Raw genomic sequence first — 22552 nt, 5'->3', positions numbered from 1 at the left:
TGTTATTGAATTTATGTTCACGCGCATGCCATTTGTTCCATCGTTTGATCGTTCAATTTCTAGCTAGTAAAGAGCCGGTTATTGGCATGCGTTATGCGTCAATGTGTTTGATCCACAACCGGTTAGAGTTTTTCGTAAGATAGATGATGTGGGGGGTCGGTGGCGTGGCGAGTCTTAGGAGCGACGAATGTAAACGATAAACGGCGCGATTCTCTCACGGCTGATAAAGTACGCGCTAGTCATAGGAAGTATCCTCAACGATGGTACCAAGAGTAGTCGCTTTATTTAAATGAAATTTTAATAAAAAGTTCCTCGCGTACGCGTAGGCACGCGCGTATCGAAAGATCCGTCTCTCTCGTGGGTATGCTTGACGTCATTCGACGTGTTCTTTAATCTCGTCATATCTCTTGGCGGCGCGAGTCTTAGCGAAAACGAACGCTGAAATACGATCGGGAGCACGTGACAAAGAGTTTGTCGCATTTTAAAGGAATGTAAACTCGATCGGAAGAAGAGACGTCGGTAGAAAAGAGAGAGGAAGAGGGAGGGTGGGGGATTGGTAGGGGGAGGATATGGGAGGAGGATGAAGAGGGGGGGTGATAGAAGAAGAAGAGGAGGAGCGAGGCCTAATATGGCTGCCATCCTCTGTATTCCGGTCGGTTTGCCGAGGAGGCTAACCGGGTGCGGCTCCAAAGGCAGCTTTCAATGCCAGTCATCTCTCGGAATGCGCCTTTATACTTTGTATTCCCAGTGTCGCTTTTCTTCGGCGAACGCTAGAGACGAAAGAAGAAGGTTGCGCGATCTCTTTGAAGAATTGTACGGCGGCGCTACCAGAGCGGCCATTTTGGGACCAGAAGGCGCCACCTAGAAGATCGTCGTGTTCGCGGCAGCTCATGACCTACCTCCGGAGAATAGACGGCGAGGGCACAGGGAGAGAAAAAGTGCACAAAGAGTAGAACACACTAGAGCAGCACGATCACACTAGCGAGAAACACATCCTCGAGAAATCAAAGGACACTCGCGAGAACGGAACGAAGATATGCAGCAGGCAAGACGGCGAATCGCGACGGGGTTCCTAGCAGACAGGGAGAGAAATACGAACTAAGGGTTCTATATCCATCCGGCGAGCGACGAGGAGCAGGGCCGAGTCGAGCATAGCATAGGGAGCAGAGCAAGGAACACTGGCACCACTCCGGGTAGGGGTAGCCGACGTCCGTCCCGAGTCTTTCCTCATCTGCAAGTCGTATAACCGAGCTAATTATCAAGTTAATATGGCCATTCTGTATGGAACCTCGCGCGAGAGCGAGCGAGAAAGGAAGTGGGTGGAAGTGGATACCCGCAAGGGGTGGCGCGCGCCGTGCGAGCGAGACGGCCCGAGGTACATTGATATTATAAGTTGCTTCAATCGCTGTATTCATTTGTAAACTAACCAGGCTAAATGTATTCACTACCGCGAGGCGGCGCACCGATAGGCGGAGCCACAGGTCCCGGGCTACGACGGCGCCCTTCCTTCCTTCCTGCCTTTCTTCCTTCCTTGCTTCCTTCCTTCCTTCCTTTCGTCCTTCATTCCTTCCTTAGTTTCTTCCTACCTACCTTCATTCTTTTCCATCGTCCTTTTATGCGTAAACTTTGTCATCCCCAATCTGGACCTCGTTCTATCGACTCTAATTTCGTTGCCCGCCAAGGATCATCGGTAAGGGTAGGATACATCCGAAGATACGATTTTGGAGGAGACGGGAAAGGTGCGACCACCTGGAGCGAGCAAAAACGTTCGTACGCTCTTCCACGCTCTGTCATTACGTTTCATATATTCAGATTTTTGGTTTGGGTGGGCGCGAACGACGGTGCATATTATTATTCCGGTTCAACTTTACGCCCACCGTCGTTCCCTCTCTCTTCTCCGCCTCTTCTTTCTTTTCCTTCTTCTTCGTTTTTTTTTCCATTTTTACCTTCTCCTACCATTCTCCTGAATGGGCCGCACTACGACTTTGGTCGAAGTGCCTGTGACGTTACGGGGACACCGCCGACGACTTCTTACGGTTCGTCTTCGAGAGCACGGAAATACGAATGCATAAATGCATAAGTGCTCCCACCACCGCATTGGGTTGGCGTCGTCGTCACCACCATCACCGGCACTCTACCTCCACCACCGTCGCTCCATTATCCCGCCTTCCTCTTTGTATACCACCTTACGATTTCTTCTCCTCAGAAACGATTTCGTTCTTTTCGTTCCGAGTCGCGTCTCGGAGACGATCCTCGAACTCAGGATCGACTCAAAATGTTTCCCTTAAGTAGTACCTTATTTCAAGAGAAAATGTAACCTTTTTTTTTTTTTATATTTAGGAGGACCGTCCTCCTCGGCAATATGTTCTCCACGAGCTTTTTCAACTGCCTTTTCTTAAACGATCCGGAGGGGTAAGAAATTTAGCGAGAGAACGATGAGAAGGTTACGATGTCATTGCACGAGATTAAAAGAGAAATTAGCATAATGCGTGTACGCGCACCGCATGTCGTCCGTGTAACGTGCACGTTCCGTATTTATCGTCCTCCTCTTCTGGGAAGCTCTATTTTACTCAAAACCAAGGGCTCAACTTTGAGCGAGTTTCGATTGATAAAAGTCCTACGATCGATTTCATCCAGGCATTTGCTGTCTGAAGTTTTAATTGACCTGGCGCAAAGGAACTCGTTCGTATCTGATCGACAAAGGCTAGTTCGAAGGGTTCCTATAAAAGAGAGTTGATGGTCGAGCGGTAGAGGCGCTGATGCAAATAGCGCGTTTAATAAAGTGTCGCGCTGCTGCCATTTGAATATTGTAGCATATTCACTTTTCTCATTGCGGCTATGAAGAAGAAACGAGAGAGTAAGAGGAATGGTGAAAAGAAGGAGGAGGTAGAGGAAGAGGACAAGAGGAGGGGTTAGAGGTGGTGGTGGTGGTGGAGGAGGAGGAGGAGGAGGAGGAGGAAAAGAGTTGGGTAGGGTAAAGAGTATCTGCGAACTGAGTACGTAGACACAAGTTTGGTTGGTAGAGCGCGGGCGCGAACTCACGAAGGTGGTGAATCGCACCTTCGGCTTCATGCATGATTCAGCCGCAGTATCTCATTTCATCTGGTGCCTCCACTAAACTATATCTCCTAATGGTAATGCTATTCCGCGGCACATATCTCTTTATATTACGTGGGTTGGTTGTCTGACTGGCTGCTTCCACTGCTTCTTGGTTGGTATATCTCAAAGAAAGCTCTACCACCGGCTCGACTTTCCCTCACTCCTTCGATCCCTCTTTCGGAAAACTGTCCCTGTCTTTCCCTCTTTTAGCACCTTCGCGAGAGAAGAGTTCACCTTCCACTCTCTTTTTTTCCTATTTCTTTTGCAATCTCGTATGTGTGCCTCGTGCGTGTGCTTTGCTTCAAGAGCAAGCGAGGTGCGACGGAGATAGAAATGAAGAAAGAAATTGTTAGTTCTCGCTGTTTTAAATTACCATTTATTACGACACATAAACCCAAGCAGGTCGGAAAGTCGTAGGAGCGGCCATCTTGTCCCACCCATCGGCGGGGGCCTATGGGGTGGAGGCAAGGTCTATATCATCGTACTTTGGCCTGTCTTTCTTTTTCTTTCCTAAACTTCTCCCTCGACTGCTCTTTTTCCTTTTCGTATATACCTATGTACCGAGCGAGAGACCCTCCGTAATGATCATTACCTCCGGTATAGTGACAAGTGAGTTCGGGGAAGTGGCGTTACGGCTGCAGGAAATGGCCACAGATAACGCTGTCACGGCCATTTTTATATTATGACGAATGGATCATCTTTCTTCTGTTAAGTTAGCCCTCCTTTAGGGCGGGTAGAGTTGTAACGATACGTAAGGGAGAGATGCTGATAGATTTCGCGTAATTGTTCGTAGCTCTGCATCTTATTTTTCAACGACGAACAGATTCTATTTACTTTTTCTTTATATCTTTACGTTTGCCTTAAAAAAAAAAAAAACGCAGAAACATTAAATCATTGGAGAAAAAGAGAATAAGAATAAGAAGAATAAAGAGGAAAATATCTTGATAGTTTTGGATAATTTTTTGGGGGATAGAAAGAAGGGTGGATAGAGCGTTCGCATTTCGATGGTCGTTCGGTCTATCGACGTCGAATATTTTCTCTATCTCTTTTTTCAGGATCGTAAAGAATCCGAAAAATATCCACGCGGCAGTAATGCCGATGAAGAAGCGAGGACGTTTCGGTTGAAAACGTCTCGCCCTCTAGCAGGACGGTACGGCGGGTGGTCTTTTTCGATCGGTAGTGGTCTTTTTCAGTCTACTCCACCTACAGTTTTCTCAGGCACACGCGGCAATAACGGCTCGGAGGGGGCAGTCTTTCATATCGTACCGGGGTAGCTCGTCTATGTGGAAATGCGATCACTTAGAACCGGACTCGAAGTATAATTCGCCGTCTCTACATTGCTCCAGTATGCCAGCCGTTCTCTTGTCCGTGTGAGCCAACAGATCGTATATTTTTTATTATTGGCCGCTCCAGTCGGTTCCCCGGGGTAGAAGGAGGTTTGGAAGAAGGGTGGAAGGAGGTTTCGATAGCTGACCACTCGACTCGATGCTGATTCCCTCTTGCTTGGCCTCGTCCTTGGATGACCAGAGAGGGAGAGGGAGAGAGAGAGAGAGAAAGAGAGTAACAGTGAGAACGAGAAAAGAGAGTCTCTGAGTATTCGAGCGTGTTCGTGTGCGTGCGATCTCTATGCGGGATGTTGGATCGCGTATCTCTTCGGGTCCCGGCTCCTTTTATTGAGTGTGGATGGCGGAGAAGCGATTCTCATGTTTTTACATCAAGGCAATTTTTCCATCTCGCCCCGTTACCTCCAAGAACACGGATCTTCCACGTTTCGGCCACGATCTTTTTTTCTATCTTTCTCCATCTCTCTCTCTCTCTCTCTGTTTCTATCTCTTCCGCTTTGGTGATTCGGCTGGACTTTCTTCGACGTCGTTCATCGCATACGCGACTCGAAATTCGAGGGTCGCTAGCTTGTCTCTTTCTCGGAGGGATCTCGGGATGTAAGCGATGCCAGATTGCTTGCCTAAGCTCCTTAACGAGTTTCTGATCCCGTGGGAATCATGCCGCGAACGACGAAGATCGAAGGTCTTCGCGGTGTTTGCTGGTGATAATAACGAGGAAAACGAGACGATTTAGATGGCGGGAAAAACAAGAAAGAAAAATAGAGAGAGAAAGAGAGAGAGAAAGAGAGAGAGAAAGAAAGAAATGTCGAATTTATCGAAAATTCCTTTATTTTAAATCGCTCACCAAAGGGACAAACTAGAGGTTGCAGCCATCCGTTATTAAGTCAGAGTAGTCTTTCTTTGCGCGAGAGTAACTCCAGTACTCAATATATGTGCGCGAAAGCGTAAGCTTTAGGAAGGTCGAACGTTGGTCCAGAAGGTAGAGGATGATCGCTCGATCGGAGTCGTCGCTTGGTTGGCTCGCCCCCGCGTCGGGGTGTACGCTGAGCGAGCTCAGGGATTGGTCTAGGACGGTGGATGTCCGCGCTCTCTTCTCTCTCTCTCTCTCTTTTCTCTTCTCTTCTCTTCTCTTCTCTTCTCTTCGCTTCTCTTCTCTTCTCTTCTCTTCCTCGGTGGCTTCATTATACGTTGACCTAAGAAAATCAAGCGCCCGCCTCTGCACCACCACTACCACCACCGTCGATGGCGGAGAGAACGGAGGTGGCGGTCCATCGAGTTGAGAGAGGAGAGAGAGAGAGAGAGAGAGAGAAAAGCTGGAGGGAAGAAGAGTGCAGCGAACAACCGAAGCAGGTGCCCCAACACAACCTTCGCTCCTTCGGCATCGACGTGGATACACCGAGCCGAAGAACCACCTTGAGGGAGATGGAAAGAAGAAAGCGAGAGAGGGGTAACTCATCGCTTATGGATACTGATGACTCGCGCAATGAACTCAGACCGCGCTAAGGGTGGTAACGCTGCGGTAAACCCAATGCGCTCTTCCCTTCTCTTGTTTTCCATCCCCTATCTCTCTCCCTCTCTCTCTCTCTCACTCTCACTCACGCATTCTATGTATATACATATACATATATCTGTCTTTCCCCAGGCCGCTACTTCTCTTCCATCGTTTCCACGCGTTCTCTTTTTCTCCGTTCTTCGCTCAAGAGCGATCCTTCAATAACATTTTCCCTTCTCTTCCTCTCTTTATCCTTGTGAAGCTTCCCCGAGCTTTGCTCCTTCTGGAAAACGGCAAAAGCGGAATTTATCTTATCTCCTTGTATATATATGCCAGTTTCATTCCGTCGGAGAAGTTTCCTCTGATACGTACGAGCTCGACGATTAGATGTTGCCGGGCCGTCTCGAAGATCCATCAACCGAAGGACGTCATTTAGAGAGGGTAAGGAGAATTCTTGCGAAAAGCAACGAACGGGCAAGAGTTTATTCAACTACGTAGAATACCATTCCGTCTCTCTCTCTCTCTCTCTCTCTCTCTCTTCTATCTTTTGGGAAAAATAAACAATGCGTTAGCGTTGACGGTGGAAAACAATAACGATTAAACGCAAGTATGCTCGGGAGATCAGAGAAAAAAGTCGTAAAAATAGCGCTCGTTCCGTTTTTCCTCCTCTTTTTCTAGTCGTTCGTTTCTATTATCTCACGTTAAGGGATGGTAAAAGAGAAGAAGGGGGTGGTAGGATTCTAGAGGTTAGATTTATTTTCACTCTTCTATGGGTATTTTTTTATGGTCCCGCACGTGTTATAGACTTCTCGCACGCGTCCGATCCGCAACGCTCGCTCAAGAAGAGGACGCTCGGTCACGCGCACGTACGTAAGCGGCTGCCTCGACGAGACCGTTCGTATAATAAACCCATAAACACCCCTAGCGATACACGAGAAACGGAGTGGGAAAGCCGAACGTCCACCCCATGCAGCCTCGAAACGGTCGAGAGTCTAGGTAATACATAAAGTGCCCTCCGCACAGTCGCCGCTAGAAACGTCCCTCCGCGATACCGCGACTACAACCAAGAGGATCTCGCATCGATGAACTCTCCCCTTTCCTCAGCTTTTTTTTCCTCGCGTTCCTTCGCGTATGAGTCTACGAGCCTATCGAGATTTCGCATCTTGACAAATAGTACACGCGCGCCCGTATTTAGCGTCTCGCGTGAAAGTCCTTCTCGTATTCTACGACGAAACAGCGTTCGACCGAGAGAAGGAGACGGGAAAAGATAAGGGAATAAGGAAATTGATGAACGATGTAATCTCACTTATCTCTGCGAAGAGAAACTATTCGGTTGGGAAAAGTTATGAAACGAGCTTAGAAGATTAGTAAGAATCCATTTGTAAAATAATTTCGAGATAATTGCTATCATTTGGAACAACGTCGAGGACGAGAATCGAAACGAGCGTAAGACGTTTCATGTCCGATCGTTTGGTTTTAAACGACCATAAGGCGTCGTGCTTGTAAGCTTAATAAGACGTATACGTATGCACGTTGGTCGAAACGACCTTGTGCTCGAAGGATGGTAATGCACGAGGTGAATAAGTAGTCGAGGAGAGTAGGTTTATACGTCCAAGGCGCACGCTGCACGTAGACAACAACGACGACGACGACGGTCGTGGGACTACGCCCGGAGAAAGAGAGAAATGAGAAAGAAATGAAGAGAAAGAGAGAGGGAGAGAGACAGAGAGAGAAAGAGGGAAAAGGAGAGGGAATTCCTAAGCACCCGGACCGCGTTGCTTACCTGTGGTAATGTTTAAGCACTGCCGTAAGTACAAGACCTTAGCGCGCATCAAGGAAACAAACAGCAGGCGCGCGCAATATGAATTAAACATGCTGATTAATAATTAACAAGTTGCCGGCTCCTCGCGCGTATACCGGTAGGTGGGCGAGTTTACTCTTCGTCTCTTTCGTTCTCTCTTTCTCCGTTGCTCTCCCTCTCGAGCTATCCTTTTTCTTTTCTTAGCTCGGTCTTCCTCGTTCCGCTGGAACGAGCATACGCAACGTTTGATTAAATCTTACGATTCGACGATGCTCATGTTAAAACAGCTGTTCGAGATATCGTGCAAAGCGTGATTTGTAAGAAAGAGAGATACCATATTTATAATATAGTAAATAAGTCCAGGGTATTCGTGGAAAGTCGAGTTAACTTTTTTTTAAATCGAGTTAAGAAAAAGGCCAGAGGAAAGAAGGGGGGTGATTTCTCGAGTTTTTCATATTTTAAAGTAAATTCCCACGGAAAGTAGGATCGAAACTCGAGAAAGGAAAATAGGAATGATGATAAGGCGACTTTGCGAGGAAGTTGTCGGTAGTATCGGTTGAAGGAATAGGAGGGGATGTCCCTTCGCTAGTAGGAGCTTCATGTTTATTAATGTCCCGTACATCCGTCTATCGATTCGTCGTTTCACTCTCGTTCCCAGCGAGATAATGATACTGACCTATGCCAGCTGTCGCGAGCGCGCGAGCGGCCGCTTAAATGGCTTAACAGCGTGCACCGCGCGGCAAGATAACTGAAACAACGATCGAAACTCTTGACACATTGTCCGAATACATTATTGTAAATGTCGGTGTAGGTTGCTATCGACGACGCTGTAGGAAGACAGGAAGAGACGCGGCAAGTGGCGTTGTCGTGAACGAAGCAACCGACTACTCTGCTCGCAGGTTCGATTTCTCGATCGGAGATAGCACGATACCCGATGTAATCGCGAGTACGGCTCGAAGAAGAAAGAGCTTAGTTTCTATCAATTCTCGCACGCATCGCGGATAGCACACGATGGGTAGGGTGACGAGTTAAGGAAGTATAGCCGTAATGGCAGCAGCTATTTCACCAACCAGTGGAGGGGAAGGGCGAAGAGGGAAAGCGAGCCAACGAACGACACAAGAGCCGTGACGCTGTTGCTGTTGCTGTAGGGATTAATTAGCGATAAGGCTTCTAATGAGTGGCAGGTGAACGAGCGAACGAAGGAAGGTAAGAGCGAAGAAACGCGCGAGCCAATGCACGTACTTACTTTCTTTCTCTCTTTCTCTCTATTTCAATTATTCGATTAAAAAAAGAAAGACCTTAGCATTCTATTTGATCGTGAGACTGTTCGAGCAAGAGGTAAAACTCCGTAAACAAAAAAAAATATTATAAATGTTACGTGATTTTCGCTATTATTAATTTCATTTAAATTCTAAATTAATGTAATATATTCTAAGTTAATTATAAATTCTATAGAGCACAACTATATGATAGTTAGAAGGGTTCATATTTAAGATGGATGCTAAGATAAAGATAATACGTATGTTGAATTTTCTAATATTTTACATCGAAAAGACTAGAGAAAGGAGGTACTAGTCGGTTGTGTTTCGTGACGTTGGAACAAAAAAAAAAGAAAAAGAAAAAGAAAAAGAAGAAAACGAGTAGATACGTCCAAAGAGAGAAGAAGAAAAGAATAGAAAAGAACAATGGAACCTTGAAGCGTCCGCGAAGTGGATGCGGAGTGTGCACGACGACGGTCGTTTGGAAGACACCTTAACAGGGCCGAGGAGTCACGTCCCGTGAATTGTGGGCCACGTGACAGAGGCGTGATCGAGGTGCGACGCGATGGAACAATGCCATCGGAGCTCTTCGAGGAGGAATGTCGTATGCCGCGCCCATCTTTTCTCGATCCGCGAAGGGCCTTTCGCGAGTCGAATAGACGACCTCTTCGTCGTCGAAATTACCGTTCGCGCGCAACCAATCGCTCGCTTAACGGGATTCGAAAGATTCCACGCGCTTGATTTCTCTCTCTTTCTCGTGAAAGACCGTTTGACACATTTTTCAACTTTGATTCGAGCAATGAAAATAAAACACAATACAGTTTATTGCCTAAGAAGTCAAAAGGCCTCGCGTTTAACCGAACTAAATATTCGCGTAATATCTGTGCTCTCTAACGGTATTGCAAAAATACCGGCTAGGGACTACGCGTTTAATCGAAAAGGATGATGCATATGTTCGATCGCTCGATCGTTTTTCTCTTTCCCGATCGAGAGTCAAATTCGCGGGATAAAAGAGTTCTAAAATCTCGAAATCCTAAAGTCTCGTAAAAAATATAACTTTCTCGGTTAATTGTTCGTTGCGAATTGTTCGCCGCGATCGATTCTCCCTTTTTTCTTTTTTGCGATGGACCGTCGGAGAATAAAATATATGGCGGTTTATATGCCTAGTAACTTTGAGAATATATAGCTGACGCGTAAGTAGGTACGCCGTGCGTGTCACGTGCGTTATAAGAATGCGATAAGACGCGTGTCACGCCAACACCGGCCCTGTACGAACAATGCAAAGTCGTTCCGTTTCGTTCCATTCTGAGAGACGTCGGTTGCCACGCCATTGTGTCGGGGCGGAGGTGATGTCGACTCGACCGATACCATACTCGAGCTCCTTCGAGAACGAAGGAACGTCGCCCGGTGCGTGACCTTATTCCACTAAAATAAACGCGACTTGCATGCTGAATCGTCTAAGCGTTGTTCGCGTGGATCACGACTTTGGTCGATCGGGTCAAGGTATTTACTCTGCTTCTTCTTTTTTTTTCTACCTCCGACTCGTCTTTTTTTCTATCCTCATATATTTTTTCTTTTTCAAAGATTGAGGCGATACGACGCGTCTTACGGTTCGAGCGTTCGCGAGAACTTTCAATTCCAAGCCAAATTCGAGTCATTTGGTATTCGCCTTCGTCCATAAGCGTCCATCGTGGAGAGATCTTAGAACAGTTTTATTACCTAGGTGCTGCAATTAAAGAAGGAAGCCTAGAAATTAGCGAGTAGCGAACATACGTAAGTATAGAGTTCGCCGAGGTACGAACGAGCTCGTGGCAGTAACTACGAGAATCAGGGAATGGTTGTAGCGTCTAGGGTGAAAAAGAAAGAAACTAAACACCACCCGAAGGGAAAGAGAGAAAGAGAGAGAAAGTACGTGGCTCCTGAATATGCATGGGCGAAACGAGACGCGACGAGGACGAGATAAGGGCCGACTTATTTTCCCTGTCTTTCATTGTGCGCCTCGTCCTTATTTTATTTTGGCGCTTACTGCTATCGATAGCACCGGTAACACGACCAAAGATGGTACCATTACTTTCCTTTTCTTTTTCGATTTAAAGTAGTAAACGTTAGAGAGAGAGAGAAAGTAAGAGTAAAAGAAACGCGTTTAAGTGGAATTTACTTGAACGGCGATCTCTATAAACGGCGAGATCCGCGCGAATAAAATAAATGTCAAGTTCACGTTTCGCTGACAATTAAGGCCTATAAAACGGTAAGCCGCGCGACGGCCTTCCTCAGCCAGTCTCGCCAATGAATATTTTTATTTAATGCCCCATTAGCAGTGACTCTCTCTTTTTTTTCTCTCTCTTTTTCTCTCCCTCTTTCTGTTTTACTCAATGTTTATGTTAGTTCGTCCGCTTCGTAGCTTAATGGGAATTATCGTTGAGTCGAGTATCATGCTGACGCGTCACGGGAAATGAAGTCTCGTGCAAACAAGTACAGAAAAATCCCTGAGATTTTCATCGTTGTGAGAACGTAAAAGTTATAAACTTCCTTGCATGATTTAATCTAAAACAATCGTTATCGGTACAATCGAAAATTATGTTCATTTGGGAGATATGATTGGCATAGACATGAATAAGTAAACACCCGTTTTATAACTGCTTCCCGATAACAAACCATATTCCGCCCGTTCATCGTGAGAACTTTGGTAAAAGCTACTACTTTTTGCGTCGCAGAGCATAAAAAGTAGAGTATAAACTATAAATATAAATAACAAAGTAACGGATATATAATGGGCGCAAAAAAGAAAAGATAAATAAAATTGTCCGATATGTAGAGTATAACGGATAATAGTCGAGTATATTTTGTTGGTTGTTTCGCGCGAAGGAATAGCTAGAAGATCCTTCGATCCTTTTCGTTCGATGAGGAAGTCGAAAAGCGCGTTCGTCGATTAGTATGCACCTTGTGACGTTGCTGCGAGCCCTGCGGGTTGCGTGTCCTTAACGTGCGACGACGCGTTGTACGTCGGTCAGAACTCACTTCCTCTTTCCCGCGATGGCCGATCAGAAAAAACAGAATCATGAATATGCATCGCGCGGAGCCAGCTACGACGACCGTTTGTCGGGCCCTTCGCACCCGGCTCGAAGGGATCGACCAAGGGGATACCTACCGTTTCTCCAATTGCAAAGCGGACTTGGAAAAAGATGGAAATAACCGAGAAAAAGAAAATATCGACGTTCATCTTGCGCGAGCGAGAGCTCGCCGGGATCTAGGATTCGTAGGAAAAGGTCCGACCAGTTCAGCGAGGAAAACGAGTCGAGTTTGCGGCTGGCGGTACGTGAATTCTAGCAGGAAGGAAACGCGAAATAAATATAGCGAGCGCACCGACAGAGAGAGAAAGAGAGTGTACACGCGGGTAGAGAGACCGGACAAAGTCCGGGAGTGGAACTGGAACTGGACGGCAGTCCGGCCAGAAAGATACATATTTTTAAATATTTTAGTCACGGTCCGCAATCGCCTCGTCACGCAGACTTGCCACCTACTGCCTGCTACCCATTACGTACCCGCTACTTACTAGCTACGCGACTGGCCATTGCCGTTGTACGCCTATTTCTCTCTTTCTCTCCTCTATTTTACCGTCTCTTCCTCGCGCCAAGCTCGTTTGTTCTCTCCATTCGTCCGTTATTGTCTTCGAATTAGGGTTCGACGATCTGCGACCCTCGATACTGACGGGAATTTGGCTAGGGACGAGAATTTAGCGAGTTGCGATAGTACTTTACTTTGGACTTTCTTTTCAAACATATTTCTACGAGCACAAAATACTAATTTTACGGGCTCGTGAAATAGGTAATGGTGGAGATGCGCTCACTCGGAACGATACGACCTTGAGGTTGTTTTACTACTTTTGCCATAACATCGATAATTACTATATAACCGAACTCGATCGTGAATATTTCTATTATTAGCTATATGAAGTTGTTAACCACGATAACGGTGCAATAGGTGTCAAGTCGATCAACCGATATCGATTTTATTCAATAACACGCGGTATTACATGCGTTTTTTTCAAATGTAGTTTTTTTTTTTATGGACGCTTAAGATTATCGAACGTTCTGACGGCAACTTGTTCCCTTCCATGCGGTAACGAAATGGCGACGTTCCATTTTTTACTATATGGAGAACTGGTTGACACCGGAAGTTCGTCGCAGCCATCTTGTGCAGAACAGCGTACGCGAACGTCTGCGACCCTACGACATGGCCGCGCGATTCTTTTGTGTTGCCGCTCTGCTGATCAGGTACTTTTGCCTCCTCTTCGTTCTTTTTCTTCCAGTTTATTTTCCGCTCCACATCAGCTGCAACACTCTTACACTTTTACTTGCTTGGCTGGAACTTGTTTTATCGAGAGTGCAGAAATTATTTAAAAATACAGCGAACAAGATTGAAAATGTCGCAAAGTTCAATGTTGATACTAAGCGAGATCGTGCAGCCAAGTATTTAAAGACTAGACGCATCATTAAGGGATGGAACTTGAATGTCTAGCTGACTGGTAAGCCTGCCAACCTGCCTAGGGAAGATGGTGGGTGGGTGGGTGTACCGCGGTGGAAATGAAGGCACCGTGCCTGGAAAAATGCGAGCCTCCGTCTCCCCGCATACATTTCCATACATCAAGCCGACTTTGGTTGTCGGAGTACGGGCGTGAACGCGAACGAAAGTGTGCCCAGCCGAGGCAACCGCACCACCACCATCACCGTCTGGAGGAAACTGCTAGAGGAAGGAAGAAGGAAGGAAAAAGGGATGGAGGGTGATGTGGATAAGGGGACCAACGGTATAAATCCAACTAATTAGACGAAGAAAAACCGCAGATTAATTACCCGTCGCCTTCCTTTCCATTCCTCCGTATCCGGATACGCGGCGTGGCTAACCACGGAAAACAATTTTTCACTCTAGTCCACTCTCTCTTGATTCTTTCTCAAAGAATTTTTTATTCGAAGAAAAATTTGACTAAATTACTACTCGGTTATATCGATGAACAGTGTTTCGAGAAATCTAGTGATTTTGTAATTTACTCCAAAGAAAAAGGAGAGAGAGAGAAAGAGAGGAAGAGGGTTCGTTTGAATACTCGAAAAAACCGGTTGAAAGAGAAAAGAGCGTTCGATGTCTTGTTGGAGTGATTTCTTCTTTCCTCGTTCTCTCGCTAGCAAGTGTAGTAGTAGACGCAACGTTGCTTTCAGAAAATGCTGATCTCTGCGAGTGAATAAAAGGCTCGCAGTGCACTCTTGCAAGGCAAATACTGGAGCGAAAGCAAAAGTAGGATGACAGAAGCGGAAGATCGGAAAGGGCCGTTACACACAAACGGTTATACTCTTGGTAGAGTGATACACGTATACACACGGACGTATATGCGTAGATATATGCATGTAGCTACACTGTAGTAGGTAGGTGCAGAAGCTTTCCCGCGGTGCGGAGTGTTTGCGAGCTGTTCGAAAGCTCTCGGGTTCCACGAAGCCGTGCGCGGGGAACGGAGGAACGGATGGAAGAACGGATGGAAGGATGGAAGGATGGAAGGCTGAAATGCAGATTTGCCACGACTCTCGAGCATCGAAAGCGCCTCTTCGGTCCTGCTTACCTACCTCCCTGCTTGCTCCGCTCTCACGCCTCCTACGGCACCTTCCTCTGCGGTCCTTCTCGAAGCTCTCTTCTCTCACCCTGCCGACGCTTTCCATCGCGCCTCCATCCGAAGCTCGGATTTACTTAGCGCTTAGACTCACTTTCCACTTTCCACTTTCCACGAGGCAACCCACGTGAGAGAGCAACGAAATCGCGAGGACGATATTATCTCCTTCTTCCTTCTTCTCTTCCTTCTCTATCTTCGTCAAGAGAAATTGACATAGGCTACGAAATCTGACTCAATCCTAGGGGTTTTTTTCCTTACGCTTTCTTACTTACTCTCCTTCCCTTCCGCGCCCGTAAACTCTAATAATTCATTTTATGGAAATAAGAATAAAGAAAGGAGGAAAGAATATACGGGACGAGACAGCATATTTTTCGGAAAATTTAGCGTCGCCGATTCGAGCCAATAAATCAAACTGACCAGTTGGGTGGTAGAGCTTAGAGGATACCGAGACGGAGCAACGCATCTCCATATCGAGATTCTTTAGCATATAGAGTACAGCTTGCACAACCCCTCGGACGTCGCGAGAGTTAGTTGGAAGAATAAGAAGAAGAAGAAGAAGAAGAAGACGAAGAAGAAGAAGAAGCGCGAGCCAATGGCGCCCTTTTCTCATCCACCCTTGCCTACTCGATGGACCGCGAGAGACGGTTCGTTGTTTTACGAGGTAGCTTGCTGGCTAGAAGGGGCAACTTAGATGGGGTGTTGGAGAAAAGACGATGCTGGTGCTGGTGGTGAAGGTGGGGTTGGAGGTGGAGGTGACGGCGGCGGCGGCTGCTTGACTGAATAAAAATTATGGAATATGTTGCATATAAAGTAAGTGAAAAACAGACCAAGATGATGAATTACCGCGGCAACAAGAAGGGGGGTGGCGTAGATAACGGCCAACGCCATCGATCACGAGCATGGCCAGCAATGACGCGACCTCTTTTCCAAGCGTCCTTTTTCCTTCCTCATCGCCTTGCCATCGATTTTTCGTCTTTTCCTTTCCACGCCTTATTCTCGATTAAAGTTGGAAGAGGAAAAGAGAAACGACGGTGCGTGTATATAATTTCTTGGCAGGCCCGGTGCTTCGGTTCGCTAGTCGTGTCATCGTCACCGTCGCCGTGTTGTTGTCGCCGCTTAGAGATATATCAGTAGCTCGAAGGCTTCGCTTCGTTTCGGCGTTTTTCCACCGATAGCTGTCCCCAAGGGTCGGCGTGACGGTTACAGTCACGGTCTCTCCCCTTCTTCGAAGAGTACCGGTGGACACGAGCATCGCGACGAGCAAAGCCTCTTTTTTAGATCGTATCGGGGAGGTCACGGTGCTTATGCGCCTGCCGCTAACATATTTTTAAGTAGCGACGATAGCGTCTCCGCTGGCGATCTACCCATGGTGTGGACTGTAAATTGAGAAAGTAAGAGAGAGAAAGACAGTAAGAGAGGAAGAAGACCAGCGGCTGACCGATACGATAGCGAGAACGGTAAACACGAAGAGAAAAACGAAGGTGCAGGTACGCGTATACTTTGAACGAGGCACCTGTCCCGCAAGGTGTTTCTTCTTTACTTCTTCTCATTCTATCGTTTCTCCGTTCGATCGTCTTACCTTCTTTAACATCCACGTACAATTTTTCACCTAGACTAATTATAAGTGAAGCTGGAAAATATAGGAATAATTGTAGTAAACAATTTTTCTTTATTATTATATTCCTATCTTGGGTAGACTTCACCTATTAATAACATATACATAAATATAGAAAAAATATTGCGAAGATAAGGAAAAGACGGACAGTGCTTGGGCGGGCACTGTACGCAGGTGAAGACTCGCGAGAAAGCAGGTGGACCAACGATCTTTGACGTTGACCTCCGGAATGAGGGAGCGAGAGAGCGAGGAAGAGGAGCGTCGATCGCGGAGGATCCCAAGGAAACGTACGGCTGCGTTGAAGCGCAGCTGCGCTTTATCGTGTTCGCCAGAACACGATGCACGCGATTCCTCTTTACCGCCTTCCGTTTCTTCTCTTTTCTTTATATATATGTGTATCTACGTAGAATGACCAACGTCGTACCAACAATGATCAACGGTCATATATTATACTAGTCGTCGAACGTGGGAATCACAATTATTATGCAAAACGATTTCCGAACGGTCAGTATATTCTTCCTTCCAATTGAAACTCTTCCTTCCTTTCCGATAGGAGTATTTCGAGCTTCGAGCCTCTTCGGAGGAAGAGGATAACTTACGAGATTTCTGTTTTACCTCCATATTCAAGCGAGAGGAAAGCACGGAGGGCCAAGTAGATTTCTGTAGATACGAGCTTGTGAGCTTTCGATCACCACCGGCGGTACGCAGCGCCTTGACTTCCGTCAGTTGTCTGAGTCGAAAGCTCTCTCTCTCGAAAGCATAGTTTGAGCGATCCCTTCTTTATCGGCCATCATCCCTGTGTGCTACATTTTTTTGTCCAAACTAATTCTAAGATCGAGAAAAAGAATTTGAGATTGATTCGATCATCGACGTTCTCTCTTTCAAGGGCTTCGAAATATCGAATTCTTTTGCTCCAATGGCTTTTTGATATTCGGCGCGAGTCACGCGCTTCGGACGACCTCGTCGCGTGTGAATGAAATTCAAGAATTCAAGACAGGTTGCGCTCGTTCGCTCGCTCGCTCGCTCTACGTCGGAACACGCTGGGATTGTCTTCGGCAAGTCGTTCTTGCAGGATGGATAACAAGGAGGACGTGAATCGACGTTAGAGAATAGTAGAATGAACGGTGGAACGCAGTGGAGAACGTGGGAAGATCCCGCGGGAAAGTCGCTCGCGGAAGAGACGTCCTCTCTCCATCTATACATTATGATATCTTCTAATCTCGTTTTCAATTGGCAAAGGCCGCGATAGGAATCGCGTCGATCGAAGAACCGCAACCAGCGGAGTTCGCGTTCCAGCAGAGTTTGGGAGGTGGTGACGGCTCCGTAGGGAGGAAGCAGCGGGTGATTGATTTTTGTCGTGGCTTTGGTCAAAGCTATCCGCTCTAGCGCTCGTATAGTGCGTCTATCCGCGATTGTGCGGACTTCAGGCGGTGGTGCGAGCGTCGCGACGCCCTTCACCGATTGGCGGTTACCGTCCCCAGGGGGCGGCGCTAATCATCGGACCGTGCACCGCACATCGTGAGTCTCCGCGCTACTCGCTTCGAAAGCACTCTAGCGTGCATCTCTGCTTCCGAGCACGCACACGATCTCATCTAGTGCGCGCGCGCACGCACGTGCGAGAAACAGGATGTAAACCATGGAGTATGACGCTCTGCCAAATGGATACGAACAGAGCTTCGTTTTCATCGTCTTCCATGAGTTAATCGTGAGAAAAAGCGCGAGTCGAACGACCGCCAAAGACTTTCAGCTCGAATACAAGCTTTAATCCTTTTGTCCGATGGTTTATCTCTGGTAGTCTTGATTTACGACGTAACGTTCCTTTATACCATAACAACGTTCCCATATCAATAAATTAGAGAACGAGTAGACCCCCCGACTAACGTTGCTTGGTGACGATGTACTCGATGAATCTCGATAAATCGCGAATAAAATAAACATATTAATGTCTGCCACCAGTTTCGTCAGAGGAGACAGAAATTTAATCTCAATGTTTATTTTGGAAGTGAAGGAAGAGGAAGCGAAAGCGAAAGAAGCGGAAGAAGAAAAAGAAAAGGATAAGGAGGAGAAAGATTCGGTAATGCTGATGGTGAATTGACGGAAGGTGTACAATAGTGGGTGGAAAAGGGAAGGTGGACTCTCGAAGGAGGAGGCGAGGAGGGGATGGAAAAAGAAGCCGTCGCACTTGGTCGTCGTCTTCATCGTCGTTCTCATCGCTGTTCTCGTCGTTGTTCTCGTCGTTGTTTTCTCCGACGTTCTCCCCGTCGTTCTCTTCGTCGTCGTCACGGAACGAAGAGAAGAGCAAGGATAGATAGAGAAAGAGACTCGCTCGCAACGTAGGAGGGACCAATGGTCATGCGCGGGTGTGCCGCGACACCACGGCGACCTTCTGGCCACCTCCAGAAACAAAATGGCTACCCTATTTCTCGGTATCGCCAAGAGATGGCGACAAATTCACCTCAACTCGAGAGAAGAGAGATAGAGGTAGAGATATAGATAGAGATAGATATAGAGATACACGGAGAGAGAGAGAAAGAGAGGAAGAGAAAAAGAGAGAAAGAAAGAGAGAAGAGGGAGAGAGGGAGAAAGAAAGACATAAAAAAGAGAAAGAGATGTATAATGCGCGAGACGTACCTGTTTCGTTCTCGTCGTCATCATCGTCGATGGATATTCCAGAATCGTGCGAGACTAGCTTTTTAAAATTCTTTTCTCGTTTCTTCTGTCTTCTTTTCACCTCTTTCCTTAGCAATTCAAGGGCAGAAACGTATTGTACCAAAGTACCTTCTGTCGCGTGTTAATCCGATTATTTCTATCAACAGAATTTACAGAGATCAAAATCGCAACTATCACGAGATTTCGACAAGGATTTTCCAAACTTTTATCTTAGAGTTGATTTATGTATGTCTTTCGAAATACGTATTTCACGTGCTGAGTGTTTAAAATACTTTTTTATAATTTATTGAAAAGAACGTTTTTGCCATCTCTCTTGATTTCCACGAGCTCGCAAAATATAAAAAAAAGTCACGCTATTTCCGACTGAAGCGAATAAGAAAAAATTGGATCGAAAAGCTATTGGAGCATTAGGAGAAGCACGATTTTATGAATTCTTCTGTACATCGAAGACGTTTTTCGTCAGCGGTTGGAAAATTTGGCGAGAGCTGGCGTAGACATTGATTGGCGAGCGTTGAGAGAAGGTGAGGTGGCAGAGGGAGGATGGGAGGGTGAATACAGAGAGAGACCACTGCGTGCGACCGCGCGCTCTAGAGAGAGAGAGAGAGAGAAAGAAAGTTTATGAGAGGGAGAGAGTGAAAGGGAAAGAGAGAGAGAGAGAACGGTCGCCTCGCGCGACTCGATGTTTTTGGGACGGTAGATAGGAGACGGAGAGTTCTCATGCATATTCAACGGCACTCTCAACTCCTCCGTCACAGGAGGGAAAGAACCACCCTCGCGCGCTCCTCCTGGCGTACCCCTCGACCCCTATATCTCGCGACAGAGAGAAAGAGATGGAGACAGAGCGACGGCCGCGCTTGGATAGATAGATAGGCCCTCGCAGGGGTATGCGACGGGGTTGAGGAATGGGTGGGTTGAGAGATAGACAGGCGGACAGCGCGAGAAGGTGTGAGGGAGAAGAACGCGATGACGGAAGAGCAAGGGAGTCTGTAGGGGTGCTCACGGTTTCCTTCATATTCTAAATTTGTCTTTCATCGCGACGCAGGAGGAAAAGAAAAAGTAATAGAGAACAAAAAAGTATAGACAAAGCGATGTACGATGTAAGCTGTAGAGAGAGTCATACAAAAGGAGTGACCTCATAGAAAGGGCCAATGATTCGTGCAGGTCCGCCTTGACCTCGCGTGGGCCTCGATTTTACGGAACCGATAAGATAGGCGCTACCGTCGACAACGGTCGAAGACGGCGACGAAGGAAGGAAAGTCCGCGTACTTTACTTCACGGCTGTCCTCCAAAAATCAAGTCCCCCACACGATGTCGCTAAACCGATCGATTTTTCTCTTCCTCGCGATGAAAAATTTATTCTCGAAAAAGTTCCCTCAACTGGTGAGAGTAAGAACAACTCGTCTTTCTCGTTTTTTGCTTGAAAAATTCCGATCCCGTGAAATGGGAGGAGAATACAGCGACGATAAATTCCGCGTGGAAAATTTCGCGGTTGAGAACTGCGGAAGCATCGACTGTATAGCTGGGAGAAGAAAGAGAGAGAGAGAGACGAAAGATGGCTTCTCCAGGGATTGATATCCCTCGTCTTCCCCTTTGATATCCACCGGCGTACTAGAAAAGCTCCTCCGTTCCTCCTCCCCCTTCTCCTTCTCCTCCTTATTCTCCTTCTTCTCCAACCCTCGATACCAAAGTCTACCTACATACCGGTCTGCGCACCCTTGTTCACCCCTCTCGACACCTCCACTCTTCCTTTTGTACTCGGAAGACAGATCGAAGCACCCTGTTTACACTGGGACGCGATGATTTGCCAAATTAATTAGTTTGCCCCACCTCCGCATCTTCTTCTTCTTCTCCTCTCCTAGTGACTTTGTCGATCTTTCTCCGAAGCTTTCTCTCCAACTCTAGTTACGTCGTATTCGAAAGGCAAAAAGCGAGAATAATCTTAGCCACGAAGAGAAGAAGCGATAATAGTTTTTCGTTAACGACTCGCGAGGGAAGACGAGTGGTATGGTTCATTCCTAACAAGACCTTTCTGCACGCATCGTTTGATTCGTAGAAGAGAAAGATGAGGAGACAAAAAGGAAGCAGAAAGCGTTACCCGATAAACTTAGTTTCAAAGCTAAGGATCTTCTCAAAAGAACCTTCAAAAGAAGAGGAAGAACGAGGAGGAAGTCGAAGTTGGCGAAGGCTCGTAAAACGTAAGGTGGAGGATTAGGTTTCTTTTTCGCGTTGCCTCTGTATCGCGTCTCGGACTCTTAGGACATCAAACGGATAAGAAAAATTTCAATGCGTTCGAGAAAGATCGCAGAAGTAGAAAAGAGGATTGCCGAGAAAAGAAGAGTAGGAGGGCGGGCGTCTGTAGCCGACGAAATGAAATTAAACGGGTCCTTTTTTCGGACTCCGTTTCCGTCAACTTGGTAAAAACGAGTGTGGACATCCGGCACTGGCGTTTGCGAAGAGTTGAAGCAAGAGGGCGGGGTCGTGGACTCGAGGAAAGAAAGAAAAGGTAGGGAGGGATATACGACGAGTTCCTCTCGTTAATGCTTCGCGTTTCCGCGCGAACGAATGCGTCCTCGGGCGCGGAGGTGCGACCGAGCAACGGCAGGAGCCCTTTTAATGGCTATCCTAAAAAAAAGAAAAAAAGAAAAAAAGAGAAAGAGATGAAAGATGAAGAAGCCTCTGTCTTTTTCTTTTCTTTTCGACTGGTAGCTTTCGTCTTCTATCGCGCTTTCGGAGAACGAAATCGATAGCAGCCGAGAAGGAAGAGGAAGAGGAGGAGGAGGAGGAGGAGGAGGGCACGTACGATGGTGGAAGGAAGGGAGAGTAGAGTGAAGAGAAGCAGAAAGAACGGGGGTGATAGACAGAGAGAGAAAGAAAGAGAATGAGAGAGAGGGAAAGAAAGAGCGAGAGAGAGAGAGAGAGACAAAAAAAAGAGTGAGAACGGTCTGGGAAACGAAAGAGAGGAAAGAGTGGCGCCTCATATTTTGCTCATTAGCGTCAGCATCGTCGTCAGCGTCGAGACGCCCTCACTTCTCGATTCTGAGGGTTAGGTGGCAGAGAGAGAGAAAGAGAGGAGGAGAGAGAGGAACCATCCATCATCGTGTCCTCTCGCCCTTCTTCTCGCTCTACTCCATCTCATGCGCGCGCTACGTACCCTCCGCTAGGCTCTGTCCTCGCAAACTCCGACGACGAGCGATCATCGACGATATTAATTTTTGTTCTTTCTTTAAAAGGAAATGACACAGCTTTTCTAGTAGAGAAAAATGGAAAGTAGAGGTAGTCGAACTTACCTCTAGCAGCTACCTACTTTCGCATGAAATCCGTTTTTAGCGACAGATCGTAAAGCGATTTATGTGTACAACCAGCTGTAACGTCGATAGTAAACGGTAAACGCAAGCGGTGCTCCGCTCGAACCCTCGTAGCGGTTAGTTGCCGCGTAAAGGACTTTATTACCCGTACAACATTGCGTGCCACCTAGTTACGCTTCAATAGAAAAATCATAAACAGCCCTTTCCTTTCGGATTTCTTTTTCGTCTTCCAAGTTGACTTATTTACGAGTTTGATTTCTTCGTTTCATTATTCATACCCTATTTTAGAACAAAAAGATGACTCTCCGAAAAGCT

The 22552-nt window shown here is 46.8% G+C and overlaps 2 long non-coding RNA genes across 2 annotated transcripts in view; both read right to left on the bottom strand.

Annotated features, from left to right (window-relative positions):
* The window catches only part of LOC122516275, an 82426-nt gene that overhangs the window by 34361 nt on the left and 25513 nt on the right, over positions 1-22552 (bottom strand). The window contains exon 2 of the long non-coding RNA XR_006303528.1: positions 18894-19068. This is a non-coding gene — a long non-coding RNA (uncharacterized LOC122516275). The remainder of the gene's footprint in view (positions 1-18893; positions 19069-22552) is intronic.
* LOC122516277 lies at positions 6162-6387 on the bottom strand. Its single transcript, XR_006303530.1, has 2 exons — positions 6307-6387; positions 6162-6217 (listed from the first exon to the last, which is right to left on the bottom strand). It is a non-coding gene; the product is annotated as an uncharacterized LOC122516277 (long non-coding RNA).

Source organism: Polistes fuscatus, unplaced genomic scaffold (assembly GCF_010416935.1).
Source record: "Polistes fuscatus isolate 324 unplaced genomic scaffold, CU_Pfus_HIC Scaffold2, whole genome shotgun sequence".
Taxonomy (NCBI): domain Eukaryota; kingdom Metazoa; phylum Arthropoda; class Insecta; order Hymenoptera; family Vespidae; genus Polistes; species Polistes fuscatus.
The sequence above is the reverse complement of the archived record's forward strand: the minus strand, read 5'-3'. Positions and strand labels throughout refer to the sequence as shown.